The 23,314-nt window shown below is 41.9% G+C and overlaps 1 pseudogene; it reads right to left on the reverse strand.

The window, feature by feature from the left end:
* Positions 1-4,357: 4,357 nt before the first annotated feature.
* On the reverse strand, positions 4,358-7,139 carry LOC146402442 (vomeronasal type-1 receptor 4-like; annotated as a pseudogene).
* Between the last annotated feature and the right edge of the window lie 16,175 nt (positions 7,140-23,314).

A 23,314-nucleotide genomic window follows, 5' to 3' on the forward strand; every position in this document is an offset into this window, starting at 1 on the left:
GCGATTGATGTCTTCAAAGAACATGCCCTTACCTTGAGATTCTAAGTAAGTGACCCAGACAGTTAAATCAGCAGCAAAGATTTGTTTCTGTAACTTCTGACCCAAAGAGATGTACTTAATGTGCCACCTACAGTTGTCCAGGTGGCAGGTCAATCAGCTCTACCATGGGATGGGCAGTACTCAAGATCTTGGATTCCCAGCACCGAGTAAAGCAACCACATTTTTCATTTCTGGACATCTGGCATTCAGATTAAACATCCACCCAGCCCAGTTTTCTTGTCTTAGTCCAGTCAGCTGAGCTGTAATCCATCATTAGATGCTTAGCTGAACAAAGGCTCTTGGTGCTGGGGTGTTGCTTTGAGCTGCAGACACAGCTTATTCTTGCAAACCATGGTGTTGCTGAGGCCAGCAACATCCTCATTGGACACAGCTCTTGGGAACCTTTCTACCTTCTGTGTTGTGGAGTCACAACAAAATGGAAATTTCAGACCTGTATGTCTGTCACAGGGCCTCTGTGGTTCAGGCTTCAGTTTCTGCAAATGCTCAATAGCAAGTTAATCATTAACTTCAGAAGGAGTTGGCCTGTTGTGTCAAACCTGAATCCAAATCCCAAGGGGGTCTTCTAAGTAGAGGCTGCCTTGCTTTACTAGAGACTCTAAATAGCAGAGTCAAGCACAGAGACAGACCTGTGTTGTCTCTAATTCTCTAAGTCTCATGAAGGGCATGGGCCGCCCTTTTTTTTTTTTTTTTTTTTTTTTTTTTTGCCATTTGGGCCGCTACCATGGCATATGGAGGTTCCCAGGCTAGGGGTCTAATCAGAGCTATAGCCACCAGCCTATGCCAGAACCACAGCAATGCAGGATCCGAGCCGCATCTGCAACCCACACCACAGCTCATGGCAACGCTGGATCCTTAACCTACCGAGCGAGGTCAGGGATCGAACCCTCAACCTCATGGTTCATGGTCAGATTCATTAACCACTGAGCCACAATGGGAACTCTGACACCTGTAATGTAAATGTTAGTAAGTTTAATGTTGTCCCAGAGGTCCCTTAAACTGTCCTGAATTTTAAACTTTTGTTTTTGCTGTTCTGATTAGATGAGTACCATCATTCTATCTTGTAGATCACATATGCTTTCTTCTCTATCACCTAGTCTGCTATTAATTCCTTCTAGTGAGGTTTTTGTTTATTTTATTCTTCAGCTCTGACCAATTTTTTTTTTAAATTGTATTTTCTGCTCCTTGTTAAAATCCTCCCTGTGTTCATCTATCTTTTCCCCCAAGTTCAGTTAGCATTCTTATTCCTAATGCTTTGAACTTTTTAGCTGGTAAATTATTTGTCTTTCATTCGTTGTTTTTTCAGGTTTTCTTTTTCTTTCATTTGAAACTAATTCCTCTGTCTTCTTTTAACTTCCTCTGTTTCAGTGAAATTAGGTGAATCAGTAGCCTGTCCTGGTCTTGGAGGGTGTGTGTGTGGGAGCATCCCTGTGCAGTGGTATGTGCCCAGAGGCTTTGGTGGGAGACCTGGATCCGAAGCAAGCATAAGCATGGGTCACCTCTTCCCCAGGATGTGTTAGTAGCTGTCACTTTCATGGGAAGAGTGGCTGGAGAGGGAAGGGATGGAGCCAGAGCCAGGAGTGAGCAGGAGCTTTCCTTCTGCTCAGTGGCCATCACTGCCTTATTAAGGGTGGGGTCTGGTCCCAAGGTGCTGGAGCAGAAGCTGGGTCTGAGCTGGTTTGTTTTCTCTAAGTGTGTGCTCTCTACCCTCTTGGCAACAGCACCTTTACCCCAAAGGGCAGCAGTGTTGCAGCAAGACAGGTCAGAGCAGGTGCCAGGTGTGGGCTGGAGTGTGCTGGGATGTGCCCAGCATGTCAGTTCTAGACAGCTCCTAATAGTTGCCCCTCTGAGTGCCACTATTCACTGCCCTCTCCACTGTTCAGAAGAGAAGTGCCTGGGCTGAGCCTGCTCTTTGCCCCTCAAGTGCACCCTCCCCCCTGCAATGGCAGGCTTTGCCCTAGTGGGGAGCTGCGCTGGAATTAGAGGGACTGGGGTGGCCGCATGGTGCGGGATGGGCCATTCACTGGAGTGGTCCTGGGAAACCAGCAGAGCTCTGGGCAGCTTCGATCTGCTTCCGCCACCTTGTTCTTGGTACAAAGAAAGCATGAGTGCTCTTTACAAATGGAGTCTGTTTCTTGCAGCCCTCCTACAAGTCCCACTGGTTTTCAAGCTAGCCAAGGAGACTTGTCTTCCTGGGGTTGGACCCCAGGGCTGCTGTTCCCATTAAGTGGTTTGAACCTTCACTCCCCTGGGAGGACGTCTGAGCCTGTGATATCCCTGCTGTTCTCCTATGGCGGAGGTCCCAGCCTGATGCATCTCCTTCCTTCCTACTTGACTCTGCATACATCTTTCTTTACAGCCTGGGTTATACAGGAGTCCCTTGGCTAGTTTCCACTTAGTTTTGCATGAGGATTGTTCCACATGTAGATGGGCTTTTGATGTGTTCGTGGGAGGAGGTGAACTCGGCGTTCTCCTATTCCATCCTCGCCATCTCCTCCTCTGGGTCCAACATGGTTGGACTATTCACTTGGATTTTTTTAAAGTGATAGTTAAAACATTTGGATTAAAGGAAAATAATGAAATATACTTCTCATGGCGATTTAACCTGTTAAAAACACAGCATGACCATATAAAAGACTTTAAAGTATATTGTTAGTATAATTACATATTGTCAGTGTATTATACATGGTACTAGTGTGTGTGTATGTATATATATATATATCTGTGTGCATATGTGTGAACTCCATCTTGGTTTATGGCCTAATGTAGGTAAATACATGACAGTGTCTTCTGAGCTAAAAATTTATCTATTTTCCATCCGCAAGGTTCAATATGTCAGTATCCATTATGTCAAAGTAATTCTTAGCTTTTAAAATGGTCGCATCTTTAATACTTCATAGAGATAGCTCTATTAAATTATTTCCTCTCTCTGAGACATAACTATTTTGTTTCTGTGGCAATCCACCTGTCGTTAACTCCATATGAACCATAGGATTCATGACTTACTTCCTCTAACTAAATATTCCTCCACTGCTCTTGGTTTAGTGAAAAGCACCACTGAATTCCTCATCTATTTAATACGAGAGTCCTCCTTCAAATCACTTTCTTTCCAGGATGACCAATTGGCATTCTCACCTTATGCAGAAAAATCTATCTTCTCTGGGTGCCAAAACCTGTGCCATTTTATCCCAGACGTCATGGCTTTTAAAATTCTCTTGCTCACCTCATGTTGGTTGGTTTGTTTTTTCAATTGTCTGAAACATCTTAATGCTCTCTCTCTTTCCCACTCCATTGATTCTGGCCAATTCTACATAAAAAAAAAATGTTGTCTTTGTATAATTATACTTCAGATGACTACCATCTTCATAATGATGTAACGTACAAATGTCATAACTTGGCCCCTAATACACCTGCCGTCTGAAACTGATTTCCATTCTAGCTTCACCTCATGCTGTTTCATTACTCCCTAAGAATGTTTTTTCCTTCAGTTTCTTGGATGACCATCACACATGATATTCCTTTTTTTTTTTTTTTGGTGAAACATTTCCAGAAATTCCACGTTTAGTTAATTTCTGGGTAAGTTCATGATGTGAAATTGAAATGTATGCACCTAAAGACATCCTCATGGTGTCCAGATTGTATCAGGATCTACTTTCTTTAAAATTTATTGATTCTGGAGTTCCCATCGTGGCTCAGCAGTAACAAACCCGACTAGCATCCATGGGTTCACTCGCTGGCCTTGCTCAGTGGGTTAAGGATCCGGCATGGCCGTGAGCTGTGGTGTAGGTCACAGAAGTGGCTTGGATCTGGCATTGCTGTGGCCGTGGTGTAGGCTGGCATCTGCAGCTCTGATTCGACTCCTGGCCTGGTAACTTCCATATGCTGCAGGTGCAGCCCTAAAAAAAAGCAAAAAGAAAAAAAAAATCTATTAATTCAAAACTACTCCACTACAAACATTAATACAGTTTAATTGCATAAGTAATTATGTAAGTACATAATCTTTTATTTATGGTCGCTGGTACTTTTATTTATTATGGGGCAGAATCTCACTCTGTCTTGTATACTGTTATGATGTGACTCTCTCATTATTGTGTTTACAACTCTGACGATGAGTGAAGAGACAACTGAGCATGGTACAAAACCAACTTTATTTCTGATAAGGTCAGGAGGCTCTGGATCCCTTATACAGAAAAAGCAGAGCCTGAATCCCTTGATGTCACGGCTCAGGAGAAGAAAGGGATTGACTGCTGGGAACCAGGCCGCCACCAATAGAGATGTTCACTAGCAACCAACAGGCTTGTTAAAAAGAGCAAGACCAATTTGGAAGGTGGAGGAGAGAGTACAGTGTCGCAAAGGTGCTTCCGAGGGTAAGGATTCTCCGGGTTGCTCTGGCCTCAGGGAGGAACGTGGGGGAAAGACTGTCCCTGTGAATGTGTGGGACCCTCTGCTTGTGCCTTTGTGAAAACCATGGAGCCTCTGGACCAGATCATGACTCCCAAACAGGACACATCAGGGAACGACAGGAAGGCGGCATGTAGTGATCGTGTGATCATGTCGTGACCTGCCCCGGCATAGAACCCGAACTCCTTTGGCCTTGTGATGTTTCTCTTGCTCCATTTGCCAGTCACACACATCAGAAAAGTGATGTTTAGGTGTTCCCGTCATGGCTCAGCGGTTAACGAATCCGACTAGGAACCATGAGGTTGGGGTTCGATCCCTGGCCTTGCTCAGTGGGTTATGGATCCAGCGTTGCCGTGAGCTGTGGTGTAGGTTGCAGACATGGCTCGGATCCCATGTTGCTGTGACTGTGTAGGCCAGTGGCAACAGCTTCGATTCAACCCCTAGCCTGGGAGTGGCCCTAGAAAAGGCAAAGTGACAAAAAAAAAAAAAAAAAAAAGATGTTTACTAGCATTTGCAGGATCCAGCACGAGCAAATAAAGGAACCAGTGTGCTTGGGGGCTTTCACTTTCAGTTGTGCCTCCCTGGAGTTCCCGGGGCTGCTGGTGAAGGGACTGGAAGACACTCAGCAGGCAAAAGTACTGCCAGTGGACACACCCCTGCCCACTCTGTGACTGTAGAAAACAAGTTTGCATCAGATGTCATTGAGGAAATCTTGCCAACCCAAAGCTGCCATTGTTGGGGGGTCGCCTTTGGAGAAGATGACTAAGGCGTTGGCCACAGTCGCGTGCTTGAGAATCAGGTGTGTAGACCTTAACCTGCACTCAGCGCAGTCAAGGAAGAGGTAATGGTAGAGAAGAGAGACGTTTCCGAGGACTCCGAATACCATCTGGGGGAAGACGATCACCCCTGGTGCCACATCCCTGGAGGCCACTTGGCTAGTTTTCCGTGACTGATACTTGTCCTCAAAGCCAGAGGCTCCTGCATGGGAATGAGATGCCTGTGCTGCATTTACCGTGGCACCTGAAAGATAACATCCTCTCCACTTACCATGCGTTCCCTGTAGATGTAGTGATAGTTTTATTAATCTGCTTTCAGGATTTGAACATACAACCTTTAGGACCCTGTCCATTGGCATTCCCCTTGTGGCTCAGTGGTAATGAACCCGACTAGTATCCATGAGGATTGGGGTTCCATCCCTGGCCCCGATCAGTGGATTAAGGATCTGGTGGTGCCGTGAGCTGTGGTGTAGGTCGCAGACTTGGCTCAGACCCCACGTTGCTGTGGCTGTGGTGTAGGCTGACAGCTGCAGATCTGATTCGACCCCTAGCTTGGGAACTTCCAGTATGCCATAGATGTGGCCCTAAAAAGAAAGCAACAACCACAACAACAAAACGCTGTCCATGTTTGAACAACTGTTATGAAAGTACTTGGGACAATTTTTCTTTTCCTCACAAACCCATGAGGCAGACACTAGTACTACTTTCCTTGTTAAGATGAGGAAAATAAAGACACAGAGAGGGTGGGTATTGAAAATAGACCTTGCTTAGGGGCAAAATGGAGATTTTAATTTGGCTGTGCCTTTTTTTTTTTTTTTTTTTTTTTTTGGCAAGGGGCTTGAACAACTGAAGTTTATTGCCTCACAGTTCTAGAGGCCAGATGTCTGAAATCAACGTTTCATTAGGTTTGGTTCTTTTTTAAAAAATTTTTATTGGAATGTAGTTGACACGTGTATTAGTTTCATGTGTACAGCAAAGTGAATCAGTTAAATATAATGTTCCCATATTGGATATTACAGAATACTGAGTAGATTTCCCTGTGCTATATAGCAGGTCCTTTTGGCTGTGCCTAATTTTAAGATGGGGGATTGCCATGCTATACTAAAAAGCTTGTTAAGTTAATTGAATTCTTTGAATAATTCAGGTGTGCATTTTGTTTTGATACCTTGTGATTTTATATTTTATTTTATATTGCTGATGTGTTATTTTAAAACTTGCTTACAAGCTTCAATTTAATTGTAAAAATTTATTCTCTAAGATAGTATCAATTACAAACGAGAACTTAGAGGAGTTCCCTCTGTGGCACAGTGAGTTAAGAACCTGACTGCAGCAGTTCCAGTTGCTGAGGAAGCGAGTGTTTGATTCCTAGATTGGCGCAGTGGGTTAAGGATTTGGTGTTGTCTCTGCAGCTGTGGCATAGGTTGCAGCTGTGACTTGGATTTGATCCCTGGCCTGGGAACTTCCATATGCTGCGGGTGTGGCCATAAAAAACAAACAAAGGAAAAAATTTGGAATTTAGAGACCTTAAGAAAATGTAGATGCACTGATTGCAAGAGTCCTGCCCTGTGACGAAGATGGGCTGAATGAATTCAAGAATTGCTCTATATTAGGATGATAAGAGAAAATGTGTTTGCCTTCATGCCAGGAAGTAAATTATAATAGCACCTATCACAGGAATAATGAACAATCTCATGTCCTGCTCTAAACTGTGAGATAGAGCAGATAGTGTCTGTGATCCTGGTAAAGTAGGCTGGAAGGGATCAAGTTCAGAACCCCAGTCCTTAAGCACCTGAAAAATCAGGTTTTATTATCGTTTGTATTAAACTTCAACAACCCCTGGCGGTAAAGATTACTCGCAGTCCCATCTGGAGACCTTGAGTGATTTGGGACATCTAGAACCCCCATTTCTCTTTAACAGTTCAGTCAATGCCTCAGGAAGATTTCTCCTTCCTGTGGGGCTTCTCAGACCCCCAAAGAATCTCTGTTTCCAATATGATCACTAACTGACTTCCAATATGCCTATTTCCCTGGCAGACTCTGCCTGCCAGGCTAAAATAGAAAACACTCACCGGATTCTGTCTCTCTCTCTGGACAGTGAGCTCAGCGTGCAGGTCACGAATCCAGCATGTTTGTGGGAGAGAGGGAGCCATACCCTGATATATGGGCTAGTGATTCTGTGAGCTCACCTTCCCATAGAAGCTCAACTATTTCATCTCTACTGGCATTGATAGTGCTGAGAGCATTTCTGAACAGCTTTTGCCCAGTTGCTAATTACTAAAATCAATGGCAAGTTTCTAATTAGCATCTCCAAAGAGACCACTGCAGTGTTTGAGAACACATCTTACATACCCTTCCCCCTTTTTTCAGCCCTGCCCACAGCCTGCGGAGGTTTCTGGTCAGTGACAATGCCCGACCCTTAACCTGCTGTGCCACAAGGGAGCTCCAAGCTCTGACTTTTTGATGATTTGGGGAGCAGACAGGGTGCTGAGGTGTGACATGTGAGGGAGGGACTGTGCAGCACATGTGTCTCATGGATCCTGTTTCCCAAGAGATTTTTCAACATAAAAGTGAATTTTTTCCTAATTTTCATACCAGCGAGCCCCATCATAATTTAATGAGCTAAGAAATGGAAACAAGCAAAATACCCAGGAAAAATTTTTGAAGAGATACAGTAGAAGGAAGTCCATGAAGTCAAGCACTTGTTGACAGTTAATTTGGAACTCTAGATGGTATGGAAATTCTGTAGGAAAATACACTTTACTGATGTTGAATACTCAGTGGTGATAGGAGATCTAAATAGAATAATGACAATAAAAAGGGAGAAGCTTATGAGCCCCGTACAAATAAAAGCATTGAGCAGTTGTCATTGACCTCTCTCCATGTTTTTTGCTGGATTTTCTGTAATGAACCCTGATTACTCTTGTAATTATTCAAGAAATATAACACATGACTTCAAATCCAATCTTTGGTTTTTCTACACACAAATTACATTTGATCCAGGTCCATTATCTAATGTCTCTCAGTAAGTACGGACGGTACTAGATCCATAATTGTGGATTTTCCCTATTATACACAACCAGCCACCCCAACACCGCACACTGATACACCCACAGTTGCAAAGCCACTCACTCATTCACACTCAATCAAAATTACAGTCATGCCCACTCACGTGCTTAGTCACATACATCCTCAAACACCCGCCACAAACCACACTCATCCCCAGACTTGTATTACTCCGCACTTAGTGTGATGCATCCTCATGCAAACACCTCATCTCTTTTTTATTCAAAAAATCAAACCCATACAGCCAGCCTATGTCATGGGGATGCTGAAGATGCCTGATGATTTAGGAATGTACGTGAAAGTGAGAGTATTACTGAAGTGGGGTCTGGCTGCTTGCTGCTCTCAAGCCAATAAAGGGGCAAGTTTGGTGGAAAGGAAAGTTTGTTTCACTTTGGATGCCCCAGTTAGGGAGTGGCGGGGGGTGGGGGGGACTCCTATCTAAAGGCCAACTTTACCCACTGACACTCAGTGGCCAAGAGCTTTCATATGCAGAAGGAGGGGGCTACCTGCAGAAACAGCACAGTCAGCTCCGACAGTTATCTCGAAGTTGGTCATTCAATGATCTGACCAGCATCATCTCAATTTTTTTTTTTCTTTTTGTATTTTCTAGGGCCGCACATTTCTCTGGCACATAGAGATTCCCAGGCCAGGGGTCTAATCATAGCTGTAGCTGCTGGCCAGAGCCAGAGCCACACCAATGTGGGATCTGAGCCGCATCTGCGACCTACACCACAGCTCACGGCAATGCCGGATCCTTAACCCACTGAGCAAGGCCAGGGATCGAACCCGTAACCTCATGGTTCCTGGTCAGATTCGTTAACCACTGAGCCACAGTGGGAACTCCTTGATTGTTTTTTAAAATGTGAAACAGCTTTTTATTTTTATAATAGCACTTCTTTTTCTTTTTTCTTTTTTTTGTCTTTTTAGGGTTGCACCTGCGGCACATGGAGATTCCCAAGCTAGGGGTCTAATCGGAGCTGTAGCTGCTGGCCAGAGCCAGAGCCACACCACTGTGGGATCTGAACCACATCTGCAACCTACACCACAGCTCACGGCAATGCCGGATCCTTAACCCACTGAGCAAGGCCAGGGATCAGAGACCCGAAACCTCATAGTTCCTAGTCGGATTCGTTAACCACTGAGCCACGACGGGAACTCCAGTAGCACTTCTTTTTCTTTTCTTTTCTTTCTTTTTCTTTTTCTTTTTTTTTTTTTTTTTTTTTTTTTTTGTCTTTTTGCCTTTTCTAGGGCCGCTCCCGCAGCATATAGAGGTTCCCAGGCTAGGGATCGAATCAGAGCTGTAGCCGCCGGCCTACACCAGAACCACAGCAACTCGGGGTCCGAGCTGTGTCTGCAACCTACACCACAGCTCATGGCAACGCCGGATCCTTAGCCCACTGAGCAAGGCCAGGTATCGAACCTGCAAACCTCATGATTCCCAGTCGCATTCGTTAACCACTGCGCCACGACGGGAACTCCAGCACTTATTTTTCTATGTGACCTACAACTTCTGCTTTTTTTTCTGCTTTTAGTCCAGATATGATAATTTTCTTTAAAAATCAACAATAAAAGAGTACTTTTAAGTCATTTTACAATCTAAAGTATAATCAGAAATACCCATTCAATGATTTTTCTCTTATTCTTTTAAAATTTTTATGTATGTATTTTTAAAATGATTTTTATTTTTTCCATTATCGCTGGTTTACAATGTTCTTTCCATTTTTCTACTGTACAGCAAAGGGACCCCGTCACACACACATATATACATTTTTTTTCTCACCTTCTCCTCCCTCATGCTCCATCATGTCTAGACATAGTTCCCAGTGCCGTACAGCAGAATCTTATTGTTCATCATTCCAAAGGCGAGAGTTTGCACCTATTAACCCCAGATTCCCAGTCCATCCCGCTCCCTCCCCCTCCCCCTTGGCAACCACAAGTCTGTTCTCTAAGTCCTTGATTGTTTTACCTACAGTTAAGCTTCAGTTCCAGAGTGGGTTTGCTCCCATTTTCTTGAGGCGAGTCCTTGGAATCGTGGCAGCTGATGTCAGGGCTACACTGTGATCGTTACGTAGTTAACTTCTTCCACCTGGCAGGGGGCTGCAGTATCTGCAAGACAGCTCACAGGGTATGACTCCGAATATTATCTATAGCCCTTGAGGAGGAACTAAAGGCCCTTGACATCGCTAAATGACTAAGCTGTGATTATTTGGCCTTGTTTGACTATTTTCCTTTGCTTCCGTAATTTTCCCACTTCTCTAACCTTTGGCGAAAGTTTTTCTATAGAGAAAAGGCAGGTGGAGGACATAGTGTGGGGAGAACCCTAGGGTCCCGCTCTGTTTCAGGAGGGCCCAGAGGGTGAAGGATGCTGGGGCAACGGAAGACAGAAAGCTTTGGCTGGTATCCCTGGAATGGGGACATCAAACGAATGTCAGCCAGACCTTAAAATGGTGAAAACCGATTTTATTCAGTAACAAAAGAGCTGAGCTCCCTTCCAATATGTGCAAAATGGAGAGGGTGTTTTAAAGGGAGAATGAGGGAAGAGGGTGAGTGAAGTCTTGGTAGAGTCAGAGAAGGGAAACATCACCAAGGGTGGGTCATTGTCAATGCCATTAGGCCAGTTGTGTTCACAAGCCGGCAGTTACTGGAATTAGCATCTCACCCTCCCAAAGACACTGAGAGACAGAGGCGCTATCCTTCGCAATGATTACATATTGAAGGAATCCCTCGCCCCTGCTTGAGGAAGACAAGATACATCTTCACAGCCATAAGCCCTGTAGGTAAGTGCACTTAGAAGGGGGTCTCCAGTCATTAGGGGCTGGCTAGAATATATGTGAAATTCTTCTTAGCAGCTTTGAGACTTTTCAGGAGGGTAGGGAGGGGTAAATGTAGGGTCATCCTAGGGACATGGCATTATGCAGATGGGTGCTATTCTAGAGTTTATTCATGTCTCAGGCAGGAGTTTTGGACAGAGTCATTACATGCAGAAAGTTCTGCACTTCTCAGGGGTACAGGTTTCCATGGCGGAATAAAGGTCAAAGGGGGTGTGAGATGGAACTGAAGTCCAACACAGAAGTCTAGAAATGTCTGGTGAATGTGGGGTGACATGCGAAGGTCTTAGGTATGGTTTGAACTCCCACAAGAGGAAGATGGGGGTCACTAAAGGAGATAAAGGAGGAGGGAGGGGTGGAGTGGAGGATGGAATGGTTGGAGTCCTTTGGGCGGATTGGAGGGCATGGGTTGTAAATCCGAGAGTTTGAGGTTGATCACAAAAGAGGCAGGAACACACACCCGGCTGGGTGTGTCCTGGGTGGTACTTGGATGGGGTTGCATGAGTCCCTCCCAGCAAGAAACCTTGCAGAGATGGTGGCAAGTGGTTGACTCCCACAAGGAATCTAGGATAAGGGACCTCCTACGGGAGAACAGAAATTAGGGAGGAGTCTTTTGTGGTTAGACCGTGCTGATAGAAGCAAGGTAGGGAACCTCTGGATTAGATGGCTGTGTATTGTAGCTGCAGTTTTGAGTTCTACTGTAGCTATGGGATTTGTCTGATGTATGCTGAGCAGATGTTGGGTGTGGTTTTCAGTGTACCTAACATAGCCAGCTTTATTTTTTTTTTCATTTTTTAAAGTTTTCTTGACATATATTTGATGTACAATGTTGTGATAATTTTTGCCTTACCCTAAAGTGATTCACTTAGACATATTCACTCATCATTTCTTTTTCAGAGTCTTTTCCCATATAGAGTATCATAGAAATTGGGTAGTGTTCTCTGTGCTAAAATAGCCAGCTTTAAATGGCTGAAAAAGGTATATTTGGTCCTTGGTGCACTGGGCAGGGCCGGGGATCAAGCCTGCGTCCTCATGGATGCTGGCTGGATTCACTGCCGCTGAGCCATGCCAGGAACTCGGAGCCTTAGTTTCTTTATTTTCAAAATGGAGCAGTAGTATTGACCTTGAAGTGTTCTCAGGATTAAATAATAAGTAAAATGATGCATATAAAAGGCTTAGCAGTTGCCGACACCCTTTCTACTGTTGGTGGACGTTTGGGTTATTTCCAGATTTGGAGTGTTTTGAATAAAGCTGATGTGAACATTCTCGCATAAATGTTGTTTGGTGGACATGCACATTTATTTCTCTTAGGAATGTACCGAGGGGTGGAATTGCTGGATCACAGTTAAGCATGGTCTTGGTAGGTACTGCCTAACAGTTTCTTGGAGTAGTGCTATTCCCATCAGAATGTATGGGAATTACACTTGTTCCACATTTTCTCCCACAGTTGTTCTTGTCAGTCTTTTAAATTTTAGCCATTCTGGAGTTCCCACTGTGGTGCAGCAGAAACGAATCCGACTAGGAACCATGAGGTTCGATCCCTGGCCTCCCTCCGTGGCTTAAGGATCTGGTGGGTGCCCTGAGCTGTGGTGTAGGTTGCAGATACCGCTGTAGCTGTGGTGCAGGCCAGCAGCTGTAGCTCTGATTCAACCCCTAGCTGGGGAACCTCCAGATGCTGCTGGTGCGGCCCTAAAAAGAAAAAAAATTTTTTTAGCCATTCTGATGGGCAGGCAGTGGTATCTCATTATGGTTTTAATTTGCATTTCTTTGTAACGATGGTATGGAAACACTTTTTCATGTGATTATTGACTATTTGGATATCATTTTTTTTTTTTAATGAAGTGCCCGTTCCCAGTCTGTTGCCCATTAATATTTTTAAAGTTTAAACTATTCCAGTCGTCTTTTTCTTAGGGATTTCTATGATGATTCTGGATATGAGTCCTTTGGACTTAGATGTTATGGATATTTTCTCCTAGCTTGTGACTTGCAGTTTTACTCCCGTAATGATGTCTTTTAATGAATAAAAATTCTTAATTAAAAAACGTATATTTGGGCTAAATTTAAAGAAGTTGGATGTGCAAGAATTTGAGCTTGGTGTCATTGGGCTTTGGGCTTATATTCCAAACCTACTTGGAGGAAGTAAGGAACAAGGGAGCCAGAGGGGCTATCTTTGACCCATTTAAATGATCCTGATTAATTCCCTCATTCTTCATTTCCCTCATTTACAATTACATCACAACTTAGTCATTGATTCTAATTCGAGATCATGAGGCAAAACCTGGTTTATATCAAATAACCCTGAAAACTTTGAAATTGAACCTACAAGTAAATCACCACAGGAAGAATGCCACAACTCTTCTTTCCTTTTTTGGAATACCAGGTATAGGTTGTGACCATGGTGGGTCTGGCAGGTGAGGCTGTTTCCTGGTACCTGGCACCCAGTGATGACAAGAGCTGACAGGGCATCCCCGTCCAGGCTCTGCCTGTGTCTTGATGATGTGATGAAAGTCACCTTACTTACAGTGCTAGTACCAAAATATAGTAATATTTTCTAAGAAAATAAAATACGGCAAGGCAGAATTGAAAATTTAAATTAGAGGATCAGGTATTTACTCATGTACATCAGAGACAGTAATAGGTAAATGAATAAGTGGAAATTTCCTTAAATATGTTTCCATCTATGATACATTGATTAACTTATTGTTTAGCCTCCTCTCACATTTCAACATTTGTTACACATAAATATTTAGGGGCTACATATTCCACCTTATTGAGTTCTGTGCTTATTCTTACCCCATGACTGCCTTCTCTTTATTATTGTTTATGAAAGCATTTGCTGGTATGTGGTGGGGTGAGTGCCTCACAGTGTGGTAGCTCTTCAGACTTATTTCTCTTCCGTGTTTTTGTCCCTGTGCACTTGTTTGTTAAGTTTTTAACCACCTTTTAGTGTGCTAAGAGAACATCGTTAAGATGTTCTAATGCTCCAAGAGAAACTTTTTTGAGATTTTGATTGAAATTAAATGAATTCCATTTTAATTTTGGGAGAATTGAATGTTTAGGATTTTTCCAATATGGACATACATCACTCTCCTTTTATTTAAAGCCCTATTAGGTCCACCAAAACTATAATTTTGTTTTTTTCCCCCAGTTATATTGAGGTAATATTGAAAACAAAAATCATAATATGTATGAAAAGTGTACAACTTGGTGACTTTATATATATATATATATATATATATAAAATAGTGAAAGGATATCCACAATAAAGTTAATTAACACATCCATTACTTCACTGAGTTACTTTGTTCTTTGTTTCCCGTCAGAATGCTTAAAATTTATGCTCTTAGCAATTTAAATATACAACGAGATATTGTTAACGAGATATTGCATACAACGAGATATACATTACTGAGAGCCTCAGAAATTTCTCATTCTGCCACCAAATGTTGGTACGCTTTGATCAGCCTCTCCCCATTACCCCACCCTCTATCCTTTGGCAAACATCATTTTGCTCTCTGTTTCTAAAAGAAAAACTTAGAAAAAAATTCGGTTCCACATATAAATGATACCATACTGTGCTTGTCTTTCTCTGGCTTATTTCATTTAGCATAATGTCATTCAGATTTATCTATTTTGTTGCATGTGGCAGGATTTCCTTTTTATTTTTTTATTTTTTTGTCTTTTTGCCATTTCTTGGGCCACTCCTGCAGCATATGGAGGTTCCCAGGCTAGGTGTCGAATCAGAGCTGTAGCCACCGGCCTTCACCACAGCCACAGCAATGCAGGGTCCGAGCCGCGTCTGCGACCTACACCACAGCTCACGGCAACGCCAGATCCTTAACCCACTGAGCAAGGGCAGGGACCGAACCCGCAACCTCATGGTTCCTAGTCGGATTCATTAACCACTGCGCCACGACAGAACTCCACGTTTACTTCATTTTTTAGCTTGACCTAGTAAATCTTTAGCTTCCTTGATTTTGGCTGCTGTATAAGGATATCCTCCCTTGTCTGGATGACTTAAAAACAATTCAACAATGTGCACCTGTTATTTTTCTTTTATTGGCAGTAAAGCTTACACCTAGCATTAATGCTGCTTCTCATTTTGTCACTCCAGATTCAAACCCATCTCTGTAACAGCCACCCACTGAAGGCTATTGCGAAATGGGAACTGGAAGTTCCTCATTTTCCATTTTTTCATTTTGGAAGTCATCATGACCATCCACAAATCAAGAAAAAAAAAAGCTGAAAAAATTAAAATCAGCCTATTTTCTTTTTTTTTTTTTTTGTCTTTTTGCTATTTCTTTGGGCCGCTCTCGCGGCATATGGAGGTTCCCAGGCTAGGGGTCGAATTGGAGCTGTAGCCACCGGCCTACGCCAGAGCCACAGCAACGCAGGATCCGAGCCGCGTCTGCAACCTACACCACAGCTCACGGCAACGTGGGATCGTTAACCCACTGAGGAAGGGCAGGGACCGAACCCGCAACCTCATGGTTCCTAGTCGGATTCGTTAACCACTGCGCCAGGACGGGAACTCCAGCCTATTTTCTTAATTTCATTGGAGAACTAATGTAACAGGCCAAACTGTTTCCCCAGAACAGAGGCAGGTGGACAAAGAAGAAAATCCCAGCTTGCCAGAGCAGAAACTCCGAGGAGAAACTGCAGGAACTAGCCGCATGTGACAGTAAGAGCAAAGGCAACAAAAGTGGAAATAACAAGTGGGACTATATCAAAATAAAAAGTGTCTTCACAGTGAAGGGACCAAGAAAATAAAAAGGCAACCTGCTGAATGGAAGAAAATATTTGCAAAATATGTCTGATAAGCAGTTCTAATACAAAATGTATAAGAAACTCACCCAACTCAATAGGAGAAAAAAAACATGATTAACATATGGGCAAAGAGGGAGTTCACTGATGGTTTAGTGTTTAGGACTCTGTGCATTCACTGCTGTGGCCTGGGTTCAATTCTCGGTCTGGAAATTGAGATCCAACATCAAGTTTTTGCACAACGTGGCCGAAAAAAAAAAAAAACAAACAAAGCAACACAGATAAATACATAGATACTGAGAACAGAATAATGCTTGTACCAAATTACATTCCCAACTGTATAGAAATGTTCCCTTTTCTCCACACCTTCTCCAGCATTTGTTATTTGTAGACTTACTAATGATGGCCATTCTGACCAGTGTCAGGTGGTACCTCATTGTAGTTTTGATTGCATTTCTCTAATAATTAGCAATGTTGGGCATCTTTCATTTGCCTACTGGCCATCCATATGTGTTCTTCAGAGAAATGTCTATTTAGATTTCCTGCCCATTTTTCAGTTGGGTTGTTTGGTTTTTGTTGTTGTTGAGTTGTATGAGCAGTTTGTCTATTCTGGAGATTAAGCCCTTGTTGGTTGCATCATTTGCAACTATTTTCTCCCATTCTGTAAGCTGTCTTTTTTTTTTTCCTCCCAGTGGTTTCCTTTGCTCTGTAAAAGCTCGTAAGTTTGATTAGGTCCCATTTGTTTATTTTTGTTTTTATTTCTATTGTCATGGGAAACTGACCTAATAAAACACTTGTAATAGTTTATCTCAGGGAATGGAAAATAGTATGGAGATTCCTCAGAAAACTAAAAATAGAACTACCATATGATCCTGAAATCCCACTCCTGGGTATGTATCCAGACAAAGCTATAATTCAAAAAGATACATGCACCCCTATGTTCATTGAAGCACTATTCACAACAGCAAAAACATGGAAACAACCTCAATGTCCACCGAGAGATGAATGGATTAAGAAGATGTGGTGCATATATACAATGGAATAGCACTCAGCCATAAAAAAGAAAGAATGCCATTTGCAGCAACATGGATGAAATTAGATATTGTCATACTAAATAAGTCAGAAAGAGAAAGACAAATAGCATATGCTATCACTTGTGTGTGGAATCTAAAATATGGCACAAATGAACCTATCTACAGAACAGAAACAGACTCACAGACGTAGAGAACAGTACTGTGGTTGCCAAGGAGGAGGGGAGGGAGTGGGATGGACTGGGAGTCTGGGGTTTGTGGATGCAAACTATTACATTTAGAATGGTTAAGCAATGAGGTCCTACTATACAGCACAGGGAACTATATCTAATCTTCTGGGATAGACCATGACGGAAAACAAAAATTAGAATGTATAGGGAGTTCCTGCTATGGTGCGGTTGGTTAAGAATCTGACTACTGAGACTCGGGTCACTGCAGAGGTGAGGGTTGACCCCTGGCCCCCATGCAGTGGGTGATCCAGAGTTGCAGGTGTGGTGCAGGTTGCAACTACAGCACAGGTTCAGTCCCTGGCCTGGGAACTTCCACATGCTATGAGTGCAGCCAAAAAAAAAAAAAAAAAAAAAAAAAAAAAAAGAAAAGAAAAGAAAAAAGATAAATGTAGATGAGATTGTAAGGAAAAGACAACCTTTGTACACAGCTGATCGGCATGCAAATTGGTACAGCCCATTTGTGAAACAGCACAGGGAGGTTGATCTTCAAAAATTACAAACAGAACTATCATATAATATTCAAAAGAAATTGAAACAGGAACTCAGGGATTTCCCTGGTGACCTAACAGTTAAGAATCTAGCATTGTTACTGAAGTGGCTCAGGTCACTGCTGCGGTGAGGTTCGATCCCTGGCCCAGAAACCTCTGCATGTCATAGGCATAGCCAAAAAAAAAAAAAACAAAACAAAACAAAACAAAACAAAACAAAAAACCCAAAACAAAACAAAACAAAAAAAACCAACCAAACAAAAAAAAACCAACAACAAAATAAAAATCAGGAGCTCAAAAAGATATCTGCACTACCATGTTCTGCAGCAGTATTCACAATAGCCAAGATATGCAAACAAACATTCATGGAAGGGTGAATGGATATAGGAAATGGGAATATTATTCCACCTTTAAAAAGAAGGAAATCCTGGGAGTTCCTGTCATGGCTCGGTGGTTAACGAATCCGACTAGGAGCCATGAGGTTGCGGGTTTGAATCCTGGCCTTGCTCTGTGGTTTGGGGATCCGGCGTTGTCGTGAGCTGTGGTGTAGGTCGCAGGCACGGCTGGGATCCCGCGTTGCTGTGGCTCTAGCATAGGCCAGTGGCTATAGCTTGGTTTAGACCCCTAGCCTGGGAACCTCCATATGCCTGTGAAGCGGCCCTAGAAAAGGCAAAATGACAAAAAAAAAAAAAAAAAAAAAAAAAGAAGAAGTAAATGTATGAGGAATTTTAAGTTCTTATTTATGTATGTGAGAACTGGCTTTTTATAATAAAATGCCTCAAAGCTACACATGCAAAAAAAGAAACTGGAAGTTATGTGCAAAATGGAAATTGAAAGTTTCCACCTTCATTTTTGCAAAAATTTGGGGGGTATAGAATTCTATTTGCATAGTTATGCTCTTTCAATTCTTGAATGCTATTACCATTTCTCACTTGCATTATTTCCAGTATGAATTTGAGCACTCCATCTTCGTCCCTGCACTTCTGTATGTTACAAGTATTTTCGTTGGCTCATTTTTAGATTTTTTTCAAAAAATATATTTTCTTATAAGTTGGGATCAGTTTGGATTTTTTTTCCTTATACTTATTGAACTCCTTGAATCTGAGCTTATAGTTTATATTAGATTTGGAATGTTTTCAACCTGAATTTATTCAAAGATTTTTTAAGAGTTCCTCTGTGAAATAATAGAAAATACATTGCCCAGCATTCCTGGCACAGAGTGTATAAAACCCTTGTAAATCTCTGAGTGATAAAAGCATAAATATTTGTCTTTGAGTTCATCCCTGACATTGGGCTCCTTATGAATACCTCAGTGATAAGAGCACTAAGAACCATCATTTGCTCTCTTGAGATTGCAGGTGGGCTCCTGGGTGGCTCCAGGCTGCAGTCTGGTTACTAGAAAGACCAAGCCATAATGAGAAGCTTGGACTTTTCTGCTTTACCATCCACCCACTAGAAAAGACAAGGAGCTAAAGATGGAATTAATAACTGATCATGCTCACATGAGGAAGCCTCCCTAAAATCCTAATAGTAGAGGTTTAGGGAGCTTCCAGGTTGGCAGACACACCCACCCTGGGAGGGTAATATACCCCAGCTCAATGAGAATAGAAGCTCCTGCACTCGGGAGTCTCCCAACCTCAGCCTACATATTCTTTATCAGGCTGTTCATCTGTATCCTTTATCATGTCCTCTAGTAAACTGGCAAAAGTGTTTCCCTGAGTTCTGTGAGCCACTGTAGCAAATTAGTTGAACCTAAGAAGGGCATCATAGGAAATTTTGTAGCCAAATCAGACAGGGGTTATGAGTAACCCCGAGACCAATTACTTTTGACTGGCATCTGAAATGTGGAGAGTAGTCTTCTGGGACTCAGCCCTTATCCTATGGTTTCTGACAGTCTCTGCAAGCAGATAGTGTCAAAATTGAGTTAAACTTAGGACACCCAGTTGGTGTTGGAGATATGCTTGTTGTTACGGAGACATTTGGTGACCAGAGCCATCAGAAGAGAGGTGTTCTCTGTTAGGTAAAGAAGGCACATAGGACAAAGAAAGACACGCTAGAGAAGAACTGTGTTTTTGTTTTTGTTTTCTACATAGGCAAGGAAAACTGGTATTTTTTTTCTTTATATCCCCTAATGCTGCTGTCTCCATTTGGGAATCCAATTACTATATACTCATTTTCCAATATCTCACTGCAGTTCATTTTATTTTTTTGGATTATTTTTCTTTGATTTTGTTTCGCATAGTTTTTACTACTATGCCTTCAGTTTACTAATTTTTTTTCCTTCTGCAATGCCAATTGCCCATTAACCTCATCTAGACTAATTTGCATCTCAGAAAGTTGTGGTTTTCATATCTAAAATTTCAATTTGAGGAATTCCTTTGTGGGGCAGCAGGTTAAGGATCCCATAGTGTCACTGCAGTGACTTGGATTGCTGCTATGGTGTGAGTTTGATTCCTGGCCAGGAAACTTCCACATGCCATGGACATGGCAAAAAAAAAAAAAAAGTTTTTTTAAAGAATAGGTTAATGTCTCTACACGCCCTTTTGAAAATGTAAGAATATCAGTATAATAACTTTTAATGTCTACTTCTGCAAATTCTAATACCTGTTAGATGTAGGTCATTCCTGACCTAGGAAATACCCTTAACGTGTCAGGTTTTCTTGTCTTTCGAATGCCTAGTAATCTCTGATTGGATGCTGTACATTGTTTTACCTGGTTGTACTCTGCGTTTTTGTATGCCCATAAATATTCTTGAATTATTTGTTCTGTGATGCAATGAAGTTACTTGTAAACAATTTGACACTTGTAGATTTTACATTTAAAATCTATTTGTCAGGGCTCAAGGAGAGCTCAATTTAGGAATAATTGTTCCTCAGTACTGAGACGAGGCCTTTTTACTCAATTTACTCAAGACCCCATGCATTTTGATTTTTTTCAAGTCTAGTTGTTTAGAATAGTTACTGTTCCTGGCCCTGTGTGAACTCCAGGCACTATTTTCTCTAATCCTGTTGTGTTTTTTTTTTTTTTCCTGTAGTCTGAGCTAGTTTCCTCACATTTGTATAGTTAGTACGCTTCCTGAAGGGCTTCAGAGAACCTTCTGCAGACTTCTGGGGTTCTGTCTATATGTAGATTTCTCCTGCCTGGTAGTCTGTTCTTTGAACTCTATCTGCCTAGATCTCCAAGGACTCTCAGCTCTATCTCCCCTCTCCCTTTTTTAAAAATTATAGTTGACTTACAGTGTTGTGCCAATTTCTGCTGTACAGCAGAGGGACACAGTCATACACATATGGACATTCCTTTTTTTTTTCTTTTTTTGGTCTTTTTGCCATTTCTTGGGCTGCTCCTGCGGCATATGGAGGTTCCCAGACTAGGGGTCGAATCGGAGCTGTAGCCTCCAGCTATACCAGAGCCACAGAAACGTGGGATCCGAGCCGCTTCTGCGACCTACACCACAGCTCACAGCAACGTGGGATCCTTAACCCACTGAGCGAGGCCAGGGATCGAACCCGCAAACCTCATGGTTCCCAGTCACATTGGTTAATTTTTTTTTCCTTTGGCTATGCCAAAGAAAGGAAAAGAGCTCCTTTCTTTGGTTAGCTTCTGAAATTTATTTTCCAATCATCTGTCAGTGAGCTGTATGCAGATAACACGCTATTTTATTTACAGAGGCTGTGTAATATGATTTAATGTCTGGTGAAACTGGTTTTCCTCATTTTTCCCCCCAGAGTTCCCTGAATACATTTTTTTTTTGCTTGTTCAATAAAATCTCCCAGAGAAAGTTCTGGTATTATGTATATTGGGTTTATCTTATCTTTGTTCACAATATTCACAATATTATTTCAGTTTTCACTTTCTTCAAATATATGTGTGTGTGTGTGTGTGTGTGTGGCATATGAAACGCTTGGTAATTTTTCACATATAGGCTTTCCACACTTCCTGTTAGATTCCTTTTTATCTTATTTTATACTTTTATTAATTGTGGCTCCTTTTCATAATAACTTAAAAAGCATTTTTTGGCCACACCATGGCATTTGGAAGTTCCCTGGCCAGAGATCCAACTGGCTCCCCAGCAGTGGCCTGAGCTGCTGCATGACAATGCCAGGTCTTTAACCAGCTGCTCCATCAGGGAACTCCTTATAATAACTTTTAACTGAGTAGACTCTGTATGTGTGAAGACTTGTGCACTGTATATTAATACTTTATTTTAATATTTTATTTTTTTATTTTAAAATAAAACATAAATTAATACTTTGGGATTATATATGTGTATAGGTTTTACAATATTTGTATATTCATATATTCTGTAAGCAGATATGAATTTATCCCTTTACTTTATGTGATTAATTGCCTTCACTAGTGCCTCCAATCAAGTGGTAAACATTTGAAACAATGTGGACCTTCTTATTTTCTTTCCCAGTGACTTTAGTGGAAATTAATCTACTATTTCTCTGTGGGTGGAGTATCAGCTGTAGAACTCAGCAACACTGATCAATTTAACAGCATCGTAAGTAATATTTTATTGGCTTTTTTTGTTATTATCACCTATAGAATTCTGCCAGAAACTGTTGGCCACTATCAATATAATTGTATGTCTTTCTCTAATGTTTGAAGCATAATTGTATTAATGCATTTCCTAATAATTAAACCATAGCATTCCTGGTATAAGCTGCATTTGATTATGATATCGTCTTTTATGAATAGCAATATTTGTAAATATTATATCCAATAATTTTGGATCCCTGGATATATGTGATATTTTTCAAATATTCATGGCAATCTTTGTAAAATTTTTAAGAATTTATTTGGAAGCATTATTCTTTGTTTTAATTTTTTAGCTTTTTAGGGCCACACCTGTGGCTTATGGGAGCTCCCAGGGTAGGGGCTGAATCAGAGGTGTAGCTGCCAGCTTACACCACAGCCACAGCAATGTGGGATCTGAGCCATGTCTCTGACCTACACCACAGCTCACAGCAACACTGGATCCTTAACCCACTGAATGAGGCCAGGGATAGAACCCACGTCTTCATGGATACTAGTTGGTTCATTACCCCTGAGCCGTGACAGGAACTGCCTCCTGCCTTTGGAAGCATTATTCTTTTTTTTTTTTTCCTGTCTTTTTAGGGCCACATCCACAGCAAATGGAGGTTTCCAGGCTATGGGTCTAATCAGAGCTACAGCTGCTGGCCTACGCCACAGCCACAACAATGCCAGATCTGAGCCGTGTCTGCGACCTACACCAGAGCTCACAGCAATGCTGGATCCTTAACCGACTGAGTGAGGCCAGGGATTGAACCTACAACCTCTTCCTTCCTAGTCAGATTCGTTAACCACTGAGCCATGACGGGACCTCCACAAGCATCATTCTTTAATACTTCTGAATGGCCTAAGTAGCATGGGCTTATTTCATACTTAAGAGTTGTAGAATAATACTAATAAATTTTATCATCTGGTGCTGTTTTTATGAGAGCATTGCTTTAAAATATTGCTTTTTTTTGTGGACAGGGATCAGTTTGGACTTTTTATTCTTTTAAATTGAAAATGATAAAATAAATATGTATTACTAGAAAATATCCATGTCTGCTGGACTTTCCTATAAATTTTCACTTTGTTCAAATCTTCTCTATGATTTCTTATCTAAGTTCATTGCATCATATTCTTCCTTTCACACCTCTTTTC

Source organism: Sus scrofa, chromosome 6 (genome assembly GCF_054392235.1).
Source record: "Sus scrofa isolate SSC_HxYL_T2T_F1_AM1 chromosome 6, Sscrofa_HxYL_maternal_Yorkshire_Landrace_v2.0, whole genome shotgun sequence".
Lineage (NCBI taxonomy): Eukaryota > Metazoa > Chordata > Mammalia > Artiodactyla > Suidae > Sus > Sus scrofa.